The 15616-nt window shown below is 39.2% G+C and overlaps 1 long non-coding RNA gene across 5 annotated transcripts in view; it reads right to left on the bottom strand.

Annotated features, from left to right (window-relative positions):
• Window positions 1-15248, bottom strand: part of LOC108259455 (uncharacterized) — a 38576-nt gene extending 23328 nt beyond the window's left edge. For 4 of the 5 annotated variants that reach the window (XR_008393593.1, XR_006981205.2, XR_008393592.1 and 1 more), the window contains exon 1: window positions 3640-3730. This is a non-coding gene — a long non-coding RNA (uncharacterized LOC108259455). Of the gene's footprint in view, window positions 1-3639; window positions 3731-15021 lie in introns of those variants that run through there. The other variant, XR_008393596.1, reaches the window with a different exon arrangement.
• Between the last annotated feature and the right edge of the window lie 368 nt (window positions 15249-15616).

Below are 15616 nucleotides of genomic sequence, written 5' to 3'. Positions count from 1 at the left end.
CTTGAGGGTGTGACACTGTAGGAAAACTATCAGCGAAGAACTGGACGTTTTGTTTTTATGCAAATTAATTTAAATAAAAAAAAGTAATTTCTATCCCTTTAATGTCGTGGAACGCCCATGAAACAACGCCAATTATTACTTATGTTAAATTGTTGTTCCCTCACCAGCTTCTCTTTTTTCCCCTCTCTCTCGTTTGAAGTTTATAAGATACAGAGATAAAACTTAAACGTTACAGCATCGCCTCTGACTTTTACAAATCACCGACACTGGAGACTCCTTCGAAAAACATGCTGAATTAATAAACGTCTCCTACACAGTATCAACGACTAGACATTTTTCCCCAAACTATTTATGTCTACGTCCACCATACACTTGTATAAGTTGCTACTATACTGAAGAACGTATTAGAACAAGCACTTTAATCAGTCCGTACAGGATATAGTGGAGGAGGAGTTGTTGTTTTTTTTTTTTTTTGTGATTGTTGCGGCAACAAATGCTCAATTTTGCTGCTTTTTAAAATTTTTGCAGTTTTTTTTTTGCGGAAAACTACTTGAATTGGTGAAATCGCAATCGCACAAAATTGTTTTGCACGGTCTTTCGCAAGGACATTTGTTGGTAAATGGCATCGTTTAGCTGTACTCATGTTCGAAGCACGGTAATCGAAGAGCTGAATGGCTGAATTATGACGTCACGTGAAACGTTGTGAAAAAATCTGAAAAATCGCAAGAATGTTGCGGAGTTTCCTTGATTTTGCGTTCATTTCTGCGAGTCCTGGAGGGACTGTTTAATATACAGAAAACCTGTTATTGGAATGAATGAACGAACTGATCAACACCTCCCGACCAATCAGAATCGAGAATCCACAGCACTTTGGTTGAAACACCAATAGTTGAGTTGGAAGATCTTCCAGCCTAGTTTACAGGGTTTTTTTTACTTCCTCCATGTTGGTAACACTTCATACTAGTTAGCCAAGATGTTTGGAGTTTGTTTTGAGCATGTATAGGTAATACTGCCTTCATTTCTCTTGCACACTTCACAAAATGAATGCAGAATCCTCACACACGTGATTTACCATGTTGGAATGATTAATTAGGTGACGGTGTAGATTTACTGGTAGGTAATGCTGAAGCCACAGCGGATTGAAACCGAGGCGAACCATATGGTTTTTCTCAGGGGTCAAAGGATCAACATTAATACCAACTCGTGTAGCTGACATCTTGATGTTTTGCGAATATATCTCAAAACTTGAGCGTGCAGAGCTTTTGACCTATGCGTTAACGGTGGACGTTTGAGGATCAACTGTAAATCTGAAGCCTCGATATTTTGAAATTTCAACATACTGTTGAAACTACAAAGGTGCTTGCCAAGGATGTGTGGAACTGCAGTGAATGCTATTGTTTAAAACAATACATAAATAACAATCCTTCACGTATGCGACACTTTTACGACTTGGCGACAAAAACACTATTCTATTCTATTCTATTCACTATATTATCAAATTATACCTGAAGAGAAGTTTATAAGAGGAGGTTTTGAAATTATTCCTACAAAGACAAAGAAGATTAATTATATATATATATATATATATATATATATATATATATATATATATAAAACATCAAATTAACAGCATCCATTCAGTCCCATTTAATTAGTAATTATTAAAAACATTTAAAAAAAAATAAATACATAACCGTACCAACGATATCTCAGAAAAGTGTATCGTGGAATCATTTATCACGATATTGATATATCGATATATATCGTCCAGCCCTTATATTAGCCCACATTCAACTCAGTGCGACGTTAACTATACATGGATAAAAAAGTATGACGTTTATAATAAATAAAAATATTTTCATTTGCTTGTGGTGTAAAAGGAATAACACACTTTCAGCATGCTATTATAGGAACTTGGATGGTAACGCATAACACCACCCTGAATTCGTTCATATTTGTATGTTTGACGTCATTTTTCCGACCTTGGACCAAAGACTTGGAACTACCTCTTCGGAAAATCAGAAAGGTGTCCTCAAAAAAAGTTCTAGTCACTAACGATAGCTGGATAACTTGGTGTTATTTTGACAGCTTTTGCCACTTGGAAAAACAAAAACAAATGAAGAGCAAGATTTCAAGCACAGCACAGACGTCCCATTTCCGAGTTCAATTACATAATGAGTAAAAGAAAGACAATAAAGCTTCTTTATTCCTCATATCTTCTGACAAGCCATATGGTCACTCATGTGACGGCAATTCAGGCGATGTTACTCATCACTTCAATAGAACTCATAAAAACAGCTGAAAGCTCAGAATGAACATCGTAAGCTGGTTCCCATTTGCAGGATATATGGAGACTACTGGGGTTTTGGGAGGAGTGTAAAAGGGAGAGAGAGAAACACGTAAGCAAAATTTGTATTTGTTTAGCGAAAGCTGGTGTTAATAAAAGGAGAGCAGGGTTATTGGGAAGTTAGAGCGCGTGGGCGAGGGTGGGAGAAGGAAGGGGGGGTGAAACTCAAGTGGAAACTGATGGTTGGGTTTGATAACAGCTTATGTTGCATCCCCCACAAAGCCGAGTGCTGGCAGATAAATGGCTAACCAGCAGCCTCCCAAACTCCATATGCAGCCAGTCCACACAGCTCGAGAGGGAAAGTGGGAGGCAGGGAGGTGGAAAGAATAAAAAAAAGACAGATTTAAAAACAGCTGAGAAAGTCAGCAAGCAGTCCACAGAGGGACAGGCATAGAGGGAGATAAAAATGAAATGCCTCATTAGATTTTAAGACGAATTAGATAATGTGAATGGTAAATGGCTGATGGCTAACAGCAGGAGGAAAAGCTGTAGATAAGACGCTGCCATGTCAAAGAGAGAGCGAGAGAGAGCCAAAGAGAGAGAGCCAGAGAGAGAGAGAGAAAGAGAGAGAGAGAGAGAGAGAGAGCGCCAGAGCCAGAGAGAGAGGCTCTGCCCCCTGCTGCGGTCATCATTATTCTTGGTACTAATAAAGATCCTGCACCTTTTGATTGAAGCAGGTGTGGCTGACGCTGACACACACACACACACACACACACACACACACACACACACACACACACTTGTTAGAGTTGCCAATCTACCTACTGGCTTGTTATTAAGGAGTTGGGAGAAAATCGGAGAACCGGAGGGAACCGAGGCTGTCGACGCATACTTAGAAAAAATAAAGGAGAGAAAAAGCAAGGGATGTAGAGTGCAAGAGAGGAGAGAAATGGACAATGGGACTGGACAGCAAAAGATTGAAAGAAAATGAAGGATGTTATGAAGGAATTAGTGCAGAGCGAAAAGAAAAAAAAAGAAGAGGTGAAAGGAGGTGAGAAGAAGGAAAAGAAACACACTGTTTGATTAAATCAACAGAAAGACAGGAATGTTCAGTCCAGCAGTGTGATGTCTTAATACAAGTAGACAGCTCTGTTCAGACTGGGATTAACACGCACACACACACACACACACACACACACACACACACACACACACAGAGAGAGAGAGAGAGCGAGAGAGAGAGAGAGCTTAACCAAACATCCATGTCTACATTCAGTATAATTATAAAATACACACCAGAGTCACATCTGCAGTGTGATCTCATAAACTCAAAGCTGAACTCACACACATACCTCTGACCTCCCACCTCCAAACTGACCTTTGACCCCACAGGAGCAGAGTATATTGCTGTTGTGGCCTGTGACACACGTGTCCGTATACAAGACGTACATGTATAACATGATTCAGATGTGTGTCGGATGTCAACAGTCACAAACTTGATCATGTGATCATTTAACACTGCTGTGAATTCCCAAAGTTACACAATATGCTGTTTTCATTCCCTGTCTTGTTAGTGAACATGCTTTTATTAGCTAGATTTTACCTCACGTTAGCTCTCATTTTTAGTAAGCGTGGCTAGCAAATACATGATATATAACTAACTATCCTTTATTAGGGAGATTTTTACCTCATGTCAGCTATCTTTTTAGCAAGCTTAACCAAAGTGTGTAGTGTGTACTGTGTAGGTTTTAATCACACAGTAGGAGCTAGCGTAATGCCACTTGGCTTGCTAGCAACCTTTCTACTGGTTTAACTTGTACAATGAAATCATTTTATTAGCTAGATTTGACTATTCATTATCTTTTTTAGTAAGCTTGGCTTGGCTTTTTTTTTTTTAAAAAAATTTTGTTAGCTCAAATAAGGCCACTGGTTGAATAACATTTAAAAATAATTATATCTTGCTAGCAAACATAGCCGCTGCTTTTAATTACCCACTAAAATAGTTAACCAATTCAAACTTGGCTACTGTTAGTTGCACCTTCATATTTCTTGCTAGCGTCCTTGGAAAATGCTTTAATTTATAAAATGCAGTAGATTCACAATGTAGCTTTTGTTAGCTTGTGTTAACGTGAAGCCTTTATTTATTTAATTATTATTATTTTTAAGCAAACATTTTTTTAAGCAAACATCTGGTTTTAGAGTTAGCTTAATGTCAGCTAGCTCGCTAGCTATCTTAGTTACTGATTTAACAATATAATGAAATAGTTTCACAGTGAAAGCTTGCTAGTGAACTTTGCTATTACATAATAGCTTGAATAATGTCTACTGGTTGTAATAATACATTGTAATAGTTTCACTAATGCTATAGCTTGCTAGTTTGATTTATACAAACCTTTTGATTACACAACACGAAAGTTCTCAAAGTTCTCAAGCAGTAGCTAGCTGACTTTGCTAACATTTTAGGTAGGTAAACTATTTTATAGTGTAGCTAATACCCTATCCAGTTAGCGAACACTGGTTTAGTTACACTAGAAAATAATTTACTTACCTGAATTGTTAGCAAAGTTGGCTAGCTAGTGCTGGAGATATAACGTTGATGTTAGTGTATCTGATTTACACTCCCCCCTGCACACACCTTGAAGGATTTTTGGAGCAGTTCCATAAATATTGTTTGAATGGCTAATAATTGTGGTTGTATTCGGTGTTTTTAAATTAAGTGTACTGGGTGTAACTGTCCTTAGGCTCAGTGAATGAGTTAAAGCTCCACCACCGCACTGTTCAAAGCCCCTTTTATGGCCACTTATCATGTCAAATGAACAGTGAGCTGACACACCTTACAGCTATGAGTGTGAATGAGGGGGGTGTATTGTTGCACAGCACACACAAACACACGCCCCAACACTATTTCATGTGTAGTTAGTGTTTATCAAGAATGTCAGCCATTTTAAATAATGGCCTCAAATCTGGTCTAGCAATTTCCGCCTGTTGTCTTACACAGACTGTAATCTTCTCTTGCTGGCTTGATTAGATTAAAAGCTCCAAACTTCTCACATCAAACATGTCTTGGCTCGACTTTTGGGGTAAAGGCCAAAAAAGGTGAAAAAAAAAAATCATCGTTTTTTGGGCTTAAATACTCTTTTACTGTATATATACAGCTTTAATTGGTTTTGTAAGTATTTTCTCGACAGAGATTCCAGCGTGCATGCTGATCCTCTCCACGCTGAGATGATGAGACGTTGGATCAGGGTGAAGTTGAACATAGAAACAGATGTGTTAAATCTCACAGACATGCAGAGAAGAATTACTTACATGTGTTCACCGAGTGTTTTAACACGCAAAAAAGCGCAGGTTTATAGGCTACAGATGGTTTGACTTCCCTATCGACTGGAGGGGAAAAAACAGCCTTTCTTTTCGATTTCTTTCACAACGTCCTCAGATGAATTGCATTGGGATTTATTGTTCATTGGGTAATCGTAGAGGGGGTATTAGACCAACAGCGTGCCCCCTGATGTCTGAATATTGCAGACACTCCAGCAAATGTCCTCATTCATTCGCATTCAGGCGTCGAAACTTTAGACCTCGCTCTACCTTGTAGCAAGATACAAGAACTTCTCCGTAACCGTTGTGTCGTGACATTTACACTGGCCACTTTTCCACCCACAGTTAACGTCTTAGTCATATAACTACTCTAATCAAGCTAATTTACATCACTCACCCATGTACCTTCATCCAGTGTCACGGACACACTGTAGCACACACCCAAACACCGTTGTGATTACCCGGCGTAATCATACATAGCGATATATTAAAATATATTTTATATACCCATCAAATACCCATATATAAAAATATACCCATCCTGAATAAGTACAATGGGTACAACCCATATGTAATCTATTGTGTTGAGGTCCACGGGTGTTTTACAGAAGGTAACAATAACACACTTATGGAAGCACTGGATAGCGGAGGAGTGTTTAGGAAACGAGTGCAAATCAGAGAAATGAAAAGCAGGACTGTGTGGTTTTGCCTTGGAAGAGAGGAACAGAAAGAGAAATTGGGGACGACTTGAGTGTTCTGATTGAATTGATTGGTGCAATGGTAAACAGTTGTTTACCCCCAAAATAAAAACATTAGAATGCGAGTTCCTTTTGAAATTTGGAAATGCAATACGAATGTGGCAGGATTCTCTCCAGCAGCACAGCAGCTTATAATCGAAACCTTTCACACTGGTGTTGGCAAGAATTCATGCATCTCCGGGCAATAATACAAAACTACTATTATACTAGCTTTGTTAAAACATGTTTGGATCTAAATTTTGTATTGTCTTTTGAGCGATTAAAATCCATCCACATGTGTTTTACAACTGTAAATCATTTTCTAGAAGATAGAACTTTTACATGTTGACTAGGTGGTAACTTACTGTCTGGAAAATGTAGTAATCTCATACATTGTGTTATTTTTGACTATATGATAACTTTCCACCATTGCACATTGTTGCCATACGGCAACAATTTACCAACTAACCCCACTTTTAAAAAAAATTCACATTTTTAAATTAGATTTGAACTAATTCAAGTATTAAAAATCCATACAATTTTTTAAATTTTAATATGATAATCCATGCAGTAGAGGGGTTAAGTGCTAGACATGTTTATACAAAGGGGTGTGAATTATTGCTCAAAAAGGAACACTTCGGCCTGCTCTTGTCTTGCAACGAAGCAAAAAAGAAGGAAGGATCCATACTTTCATCTTGAACAGAGTCCATATGACTATAATTGAATTCCTTCATCCAAAGTCCTTCAGCCTGTGACCTGCAAATCAATCCAGCCCATCAGAAGCAGAGTGGTATAATCTGAAACCCAGATAACATGCATTTCTATTCAATCTTTCCATCACAAAAAGCTACTTGCTGCTTGACCATCATTTCTCAAGCAATTCTTGTCATTTATACATGAAATTGTCCGCGACTCTTCCGGGACACTTCCTTGGGCACCTGTCGCTCACACGGAACGTCATCTTCCTTAACATTTTTCATTTGTTCGTGTGCTAACTTTCTTCTAGGGAACGACCAAGACGCACCAGGACCCCACGTTGACGAGCAAAGCAACAAAGTCGCTAACGCCGTGAAACAACGAGATGGATAGCACGTCGTATAGACAATACGTGAAAGCTGGCCAAAACGGATGACGTAAAAACACATTCCTAAGCAATGCCATATACGTCCGAGACAAACATTTGCAAATATAATAACTGACATGAGCGTGTGATCATGCAGCTTCACTTGGCCACAGGAAGCCCTGTGAATTCCACTTACGCAGACATCATCGGCTATAAATACTCAGAATCTACTGGATTTTCTCCTGCGATCACTATTTCATCCAGCATATTTTATCCCATTTCACTGTTCTGTCTTATTTTATGCTTTGTATCTTAGTGCATTCTCTCATATCTTAGTGAATTATAGTGTACCTCAGAAGATTCCTTTGGTTTATATTAGCACCAAAACAAATATTACTATACTACGGACACACCACAAAACAAACATTACTATTATTAATGATATGGTGAAGATTTAACATTGATGGAAGGAGTCTCCAGTGTCAGTCAGTTACAAGATGACTTGAGATGGTGCTAGCTGCTATAAATAATACAAGTGATAACAGGAACTTTTGAGGACATTAAAAGTAACTATAAATGGATAAAAAGTATGACGTATTTGTCAATAAATTAAAAAATTGCAGCTTTGGCAGGTTAATGTTGTGTAAGAGGAATAAAACCCTGCTGGATATGCTGTTACTGGAAAACAATCACCTTCGGGGTGGTAACAGTGGCTCCGCTTCATCACGCCGCTAGATCAGTGACTATTTTCCTACGACGGCACAACCCCAAGTGTTTTATTCCTTACATACTGAATCATACAATGAACTGGATGTGGATATAAAATGTAAAAGGACTAATTAGAAGATTAGAAGACGATGAATATTACAGTGTGTGTGTGTGTGTGTGTGTGTGTGTGTAGTAACATGTTGCTCTATGAACTTTTTTCAGATGGAGTGTGTTACTGGAGAGTGATTGAGAGATTCCAGGGAGTCTTACTCGAGCGTAAATGTTGTTCCAGGACGAGTGGCTGCATTTATGTGTCACAATATTTTTTTCTCAGAGAGAGAGAGAGAGAGAGAGAGAGAGAGAGAGAGAGAGAGAGAGAGAGAGAGAGAGAGAGAGATTTAAAGTGCTAGAGTTTTGCTAGTGAGCGACTCCAGTGTGAACGCAGTGTGTATGTATGTGTGTGTGTGCGTGTTTTTGAATGAAAGATGAGATTTTATTACGCCTGATTGAACTAGACATGGTCCAAAGAACACACACACACACACACTACATTAACACGGACATCAGGGTGAGATGCCATGTGACCTCTAACCAGTAAGCATGACCTGAAGGAATTTCCATACACGGCCACACACATACACACACACATAATAATTAATATACATGTCCCATATATACAAGTGTGTGTGTGTGCATGTTTTTAGCCCTTTATGAGGCCCCAAAAAGGACCAAATGTCCTCACGGCGATATAATAGTGTCATACGTAAGGAATAAAACACAACGATTAAAGTGTCGATGACATAACGTCACGTCCTGATGACGTTCCCACGACGGAAAAATTAAATAAACTTAAACCTACAGAAAACTTTACCATACAAGTCCCTGTGTAAGTTGTTACCATAGAAACGAGAACTGTAGTCTCATACTGTATAGTATGTCCTCGCAATCACCAAGTCCTTGCCAAAAACTGCCGTGTTTTTACTGCATTTGGAAAAATAAAAACTTTGGAATATGATAATTTTGGTTACTGAGGTTAAGGTTAGGGTCGGATTTAGATCTAGCATAACGTTAAGGAACTACAGTACTCCTTATAATAATGGAAGGTCCTCACAAAGATTAAAAAACGTGTGTGTGGGCAGGAGGCGTTGGAAAAACCGGAGCCTGTGATTAATTAAGATGATGAAATCCAAAACGCTGGAGCTTTAAGTCATGCTTCATGTGCACTTGAGAATGTGCTGCTGAGGCTCCCAAAACACACACACACACACATATATATATATATATATATATATATATATATATATATATATATATATATATATATATACACACACACACCCTTTCTTGGACCATTCCTACACCTTTTTCTCAGCAGAACCGCTTTCCATTTCCTTTTCCATTGGTCAAAAGCGACAGTATTGCATTGAAGAGGTTATATGATATATTGCCGAAAATCTGAGAAAATTTTGAACGTTCCTCCTGACAAGTCACTCATTATTCAAATTCTACCAAACTGAAAGCTTTGCACTTTTAACTACAGCATTACGGGAATTTTATGTTGTTGGCTATGACTATTAGAACCTTTAAGAATATTGTTTAAAAAAAAGATAAGAAAAGCAAATCTTACTCTTCAGTATACATCTATTAAGCAGTAACATGCTGCTTAATCCTTTCAGACTGACAAAAGTAGAACTTATGATCTATTTTCATACTTTAGGTCTAAATTGTAACATCGACAGAGATGAGGGATGAACTCTTATAACGAAGATGAAACAAAAAGGATACCACGTTCAGGATTTCAGGCAAAACCGATTAGGTTTCGCTGAAGGGGAAAGGACGTGGGACGTCAAAGATATTTGTGTTAGCTTGTTACTTTCGCTTCACAGGTTTAATCTTCAATGATGACCTGTGCTTGGTAGTCCAAGAAAGCAAAATTGGCACTTGGGTGGGAGGAATCGCTTACACTTTCTCACCTGTCAATCATAGCGAAACTAGCCAACCATGGTAAGCTCCTCTATGCAGTAGAGGGCGGATAGCACTTTCCTCCATGTTTCCTCTGACCAAATTGAGTGAGCAAAAAACAAAACGAGGACATTGCTGTTGGTCTCTGGTTGGTACAAGCACAAGGTAAAATGTGTTGTTTATCATCTTGGCACCTTTGTATTCCTTAGCTGTAGCTACACTCTCTAAACAAGCAGCTCCACTAAACATAGACGACTATTTAACAGTATTGTATATAAATATCTAAAACTCAAGGTACATTGTAAATCTATTCCACGTACATTTCACTTTACATTCCAACAAATATTCCCAGCTACCCCAACCAGGAGAAAAAACAACAATTGGTCTCTCTCTCAAATAATGCGGAAGAATCATGGAATAAAGTGAAAAAGGAACTAATCTGCCTCAACAATGAGTCTATTGTATAAAAAAATGTAAAGGAAACAGAGCTACTGTGAAATATTTTGGCACTAAACCGATTAGTTGATAGATAGATAAAACGTTGATTGTGTTTTTATTTTTTATTTCCTTGGGAAGATAGACAGGACAACGCCAGTACAATCTGATAAACTACAATACAGAGACAAAACATGTCATTATTGAAGGACAGAGGGAGAGACGGGAAATATAAACATTACATGCTTGTGATATTTTAATACGTTAAGTTGATTATTATAGTTGTTATGTTTGCGAAGACAAAATATCCAGTTTCAAGGATCACTGGACAATATACACATCCATATATAAAAAGTAAAGTGCACAAAAAACAAAATCCAACAACAACCGAACAAGACTCTACTGGAGCGATGAATTAGCCACTCACCATCCGACAATACTTTGCACATATTTTATATGCAAGTAACGTGGTCCACGAAAGCCAGCTAGTCATCAAACAATAGGAGGCTCCTGGCTGACATTGTGGATTGTTATTTATACTGGAGCTGATCTTGATGGCAATGTGATGGATTGCAGGACTAGTTGAAGTGTTTTCCTTGAAAGCTTGAGTTGATGGTTGGCAGTCTTTCATCCTGGCTCTGATCTCAGGCTAAAAAAAAATTTTTTTAAATGAAAAGAAGGTTGACATCGTAGCTTTGTAGGAGGCAAGAGAGTACACTGGTACAATGCCAAGGGCTATAAAATATTTAAGGTACAGATAAGACAATTCAAAAGAAACAACAATGAACGAGGTCTTGAGATGCTTCTTGCTAAGTGACATAAGAAGCAATACGAACAAAATGAGCCACCGAGTCAGTCATAAAGGTGAGCATTAGGTTTTTGAACCAACAGACTGGAGTTGCAATAAACCATGAGGCTAGACAAGACGTTATACTCAAATATGGCATGGACTTCCTTATATTATACAAAGTGAACATGCAGGACGAGGAGAAGGTCTGGTAGTCATCAAGTGATACCCTGAGGTTCATGGAGGACAGAAGATAATTGATGCTGAGCCAATTTTAAAGGTTATGAATTTGCAGGAGTGTCCGAGATGACGGGAAGGTCCATCGTGAAGGGTCCTTTCATTCACTGTGCAATGCCAGTGTGGCAGCCTATCAATCCCGTTGCACCAATTGCACCACTGTCTGAATGAGGCAGAGATTGGTGGCACTGACATACCAATGTTAAGACCGGAATGCTTGCACCTACAGTGAGGACGGGCCCAAGCACTGGTGACCCCAGCTGTTACTGGACCACCCTTTCTACAACACGATGCAGGTCTTCCTGGGGACACAGAACTCAAACTAGTTGAGCGCCATCCTTGTCATTTGAAGGCTGGAGCGAGTGGGCAAGAGGATTGAGTGGATAATCGGGCAAACTGTTGCCAATAGATCCAGTCGGATCAGCACCATAGACGTGGAGGCAGCTCGTACAGGCAGCCATCTCGGTTGAGTGACAGCTTCTGAAACTGGAAGGTGTTTAGTAGTAAATGTAATGACATTAAAACGCCGGTTAAAAAATTGCATTCCAGTTTCAGCATGTCAGGTTTTGAATCCTCTCTTGATTCACACCTCACGCTGAGTTAATCCCACCATCATCTCCACCTCATTAGGACAACATATTGGAGAGAGCAGGGTGGGGTGAGGCGGGGTGGTTGGGTCCAAAGTCGACTAAGCCATCTCATCCATCATTTCTTGAGCGTGTAAAGAACGGCCGTGGTGCCGAGAACCCTGCTGAGGCGTCACGGATAAGTGAACGTGGAATATAAAAGAAGATGCCGAATATATAGCCAAGTAGAAGAAGAGAAAAACAGGGAGAGGGAGAAGTAGGAAAGGAAGAAAGAAGGAAAGAAACAATTGTAGAAGATGATATACACTCGAACGATGATTAATGGTTCTGGTAGATAATCTGTAACTGTTTAACTGAGAAGGAAATTGTTTGGTGTAGATTCTTCAGGTCCAACCTGGTGGCTATTTTTTTTTAGTAAAGAGAAAGATGAAGAAAATAAAGGGGAGAGAGAAAACAGCAGAAAATCAGGAGCATTTAATGTGACTCAGTTATGGTCCTCATACGCCCACCATGATGTCTGGAAACAGTTCAGCCCCATTTCGGAAACATCATCGTCATCAGAAAAAATATGGAGGAATATGGAATGCTTGAGAGATGTTCATACTAATATGGAAAAAAAAATACTTTAGCTTGCTTGGCTAGATAATCAATACAGCCAGTGTACATAATAAAACCAAATGTGAGCTCTGGGACATTGCTGAAGTAAAAACAGTGCAGTTTTACTCCAGAGGTCATTGCGGTCAGGCTTTATTTAGCATGCAGCCATGTCAGTGACCCCGCAACCTTGATCCCACAGCAGGGGTCAGATGCTGACATGTTCTGCTTCATTTCTGAGGCACGAACGCACACCAAAGAATAATTAAATACATCATGCTGACAAGCCTGGAGCCGGACTGCAGAGTCTCAGCTTGCTTCATGGAGACTTGCTCATTTCAGGCGAAATGAGATGATTGCTTAATAATGGCTGTGCTGAATTAAGAACCTTTCAAAAAGACGTTTGACTTCATCCACCAACATCGCAATGTGAATTCCCTCCAAACCGCGAGAACATTTTCTTTCAAAACAAAATAGTGCTTGCTTCACAAATGTCTCCTGTTTCGCTTGGGTTTTTTTTTGCAAACCCCAAAAGAGTTCTCAAAAAGGAAGGTATTTCCAAATGTGCTTTTTTGTTTCAGAGGTCAAATTGTAGCTAGGATTTTTTATTATTATTATTATTTTAAAGCTTTCTCTAAAACGGCCTTCATTCCACAAAAAGTGAAACGGATAATGTACGGTGGCTTAGTGTATGTACGGTTGTGTATGTACGGTTGTGTACGGTTAGCACGTTCGCCTCACACCTCCAGGGTTGGGGGTTCGATTCCCACCATGGCCCTGTGTGCGCGGAGTTCTCCCAGTGCTGCGGGGGTTTCCTCCGGGTACTCCGGTTTCCTCCCCCAGTCGAAAGACATGCATGGTAGGCTGATTGGCGTGTCTAAAATGTATGAATGGGTGTGTGAGTGTATATGTGATTGTGCCCTGCGATGGACTGGCAGCCTATCCAAGGTGTACCCCGCCCTGTGCCCGATGCTCCCTGGGATAGGCTCCAGGTTTCCCCGCGACCCTGAAGAAGGAGTAAGCGGTAGAAGATGGATGGATGGATGGATCATGTCACTTTTAGAAAAAACAGGGGGTTCTTTGGCTGGTTATGGGGTCTAGCTTAAGAGTTAATTGCGAGACTAAATTGACCACTAACATGCTAAACAAGCCTCTGACGTTACAAAAAGTTAGCAAAGAGGAAGCTAAAAACAGCTACATCATGCCATGTGTTTGTTATCTGAGAAATATACGATGATAAAATGATAGAAAGTCATACTGAGATAAACTTAGCACATTGAAACTTGTCTACACGATGCCCTGCTGCACAGAGAATTAGCAAAATCGCCGAACAAATCACCAAAACAAACGTGCACAGCTCTTGCTGAACTGTTCCTACCTGCTAACAATACTGATTAGCAGTACAGGGCTGCATGCCCTTTGCCCCTTCTTGATGTTTTCTCTCTTTTAACAGCTTATCGATGTCGATAGCGAGCACTACTCCCACTCTCCCAACAGCATCATCATTCTGTTCTCCCACAATCCCTTGCAAAACAACAACCCCTCCCCCAAAAAGCACTGTTCCCCATAAAGATGTGGGAAATGTTGGCCTTGTATACCAGCAGACCCTGCTCTTCATCACATTTACAAGCATCCTGACAGCTCGGAACATCACAATTCCCACAATGCAACATTTCCAGGTTGAATTTACAGCATGTACAACACAGGACCATGGAGCTGGCTCATGAACATTATATATATATGTTATATATAGCTCTAGGATATTATGTTGTACTGCAGCAACACAAAGACCATGTAAAGGCCGTGATTATGGTTGCACTGTGGTATGGCTCATTTGGCTAATACCTCAGCTAATTTATTCCCTGCGTGAGCGAGCCAATGCTAACCGACCCTATTAGCAACTGGCTAAACACTATAGCTAGTTTTGATTTGTTTTTATGGATATTACTTACTAAGACATGAGTACATCTGATTTTAACATTGTTCCTTAAACACTCATTCTTTAATAACTAGCTGTGACTTACAGTACAGAACACAAAGCTAGCTATGCATGCTAGCTGTGCTATTCCTGTATTTCCTTAGCACTGGTCCAAAATGAATAATGCGAACACTTGTTTTGACCACCTTAAAGCCCTTTTTCCAACACTGCCACATCATATCTGGCTTTCAGTACTCATAGCTAAGTTATCACAGGTGTGTAGAAGTGATTCAGAAGAATTAACCAGCATAAAGAACTTGAGCTAATAAGCTAAAGGCTTTAGTTCAGAACCAAACTAAACTTAAAGTGTTCATTAAAATGTACTGACCTCGAGAATGCTATTGCCAGCTCCAGATCCTTTGGGGTTTGTGTCCTATTCATCTCAAGTACTGTAATGAGAGTACTTGAAGTTAGCTTTTATTTTTTGTTCCTGGTAATAATTAAGAGGACATATCTGACAGGGGACATCTAAAAACACACACAATTTATGAGACACAACACTTCTTATTTTGATCTTTTATCCTACCATTTGTCATATCAGGCTATTTCATTATAAACTATAGGAACATATTAAATCAGGACTTCTGAAACTTATTTGGAAAGAGCCTAGAGAACTAACGATAGGACTGGGATTGTGCATCGCACTACAGCCTCTCCAAATCAAAAGACAGATTATTACTATTATATTACGATTATATTACTACTTCAGATTATAGTCAGAAAATTTAATTGTTGAGGACCACAATTCTGGGAGATCTGACCATTTTACATGGGAAGTTACACCACTGTAATACATCATTGATATTCGCCCATCGCTCTGAACTCATGTTTTAAGAAGAATAGTTTTGGAATTGGCAAAAAAATATGTTTAAGGTGTTTTCCAAAATTGCTTTATGCAAAAATAAATACATTAAAAAAACAAA

This window comes from Ictalurus punctatus, chromosome 27, assembly GCF_001660625.3.
Source record: "Ictalurus punctatus breed USDA103 chromosome 27, Coco_2.0, whole genome shotgun sequence".
Lineage (NCBI taxonomy): Eukaryota > Metazoa > Chordata > Actinopteri > Siluriformes > Ictaluridae > Ictalurus > Ictalurus punctatus.
The sequence above is the reverse complement of the archived record's forward strand: the minus strand, read 5'-3'. Positions and strand labels throughout refer to the sequence as shown.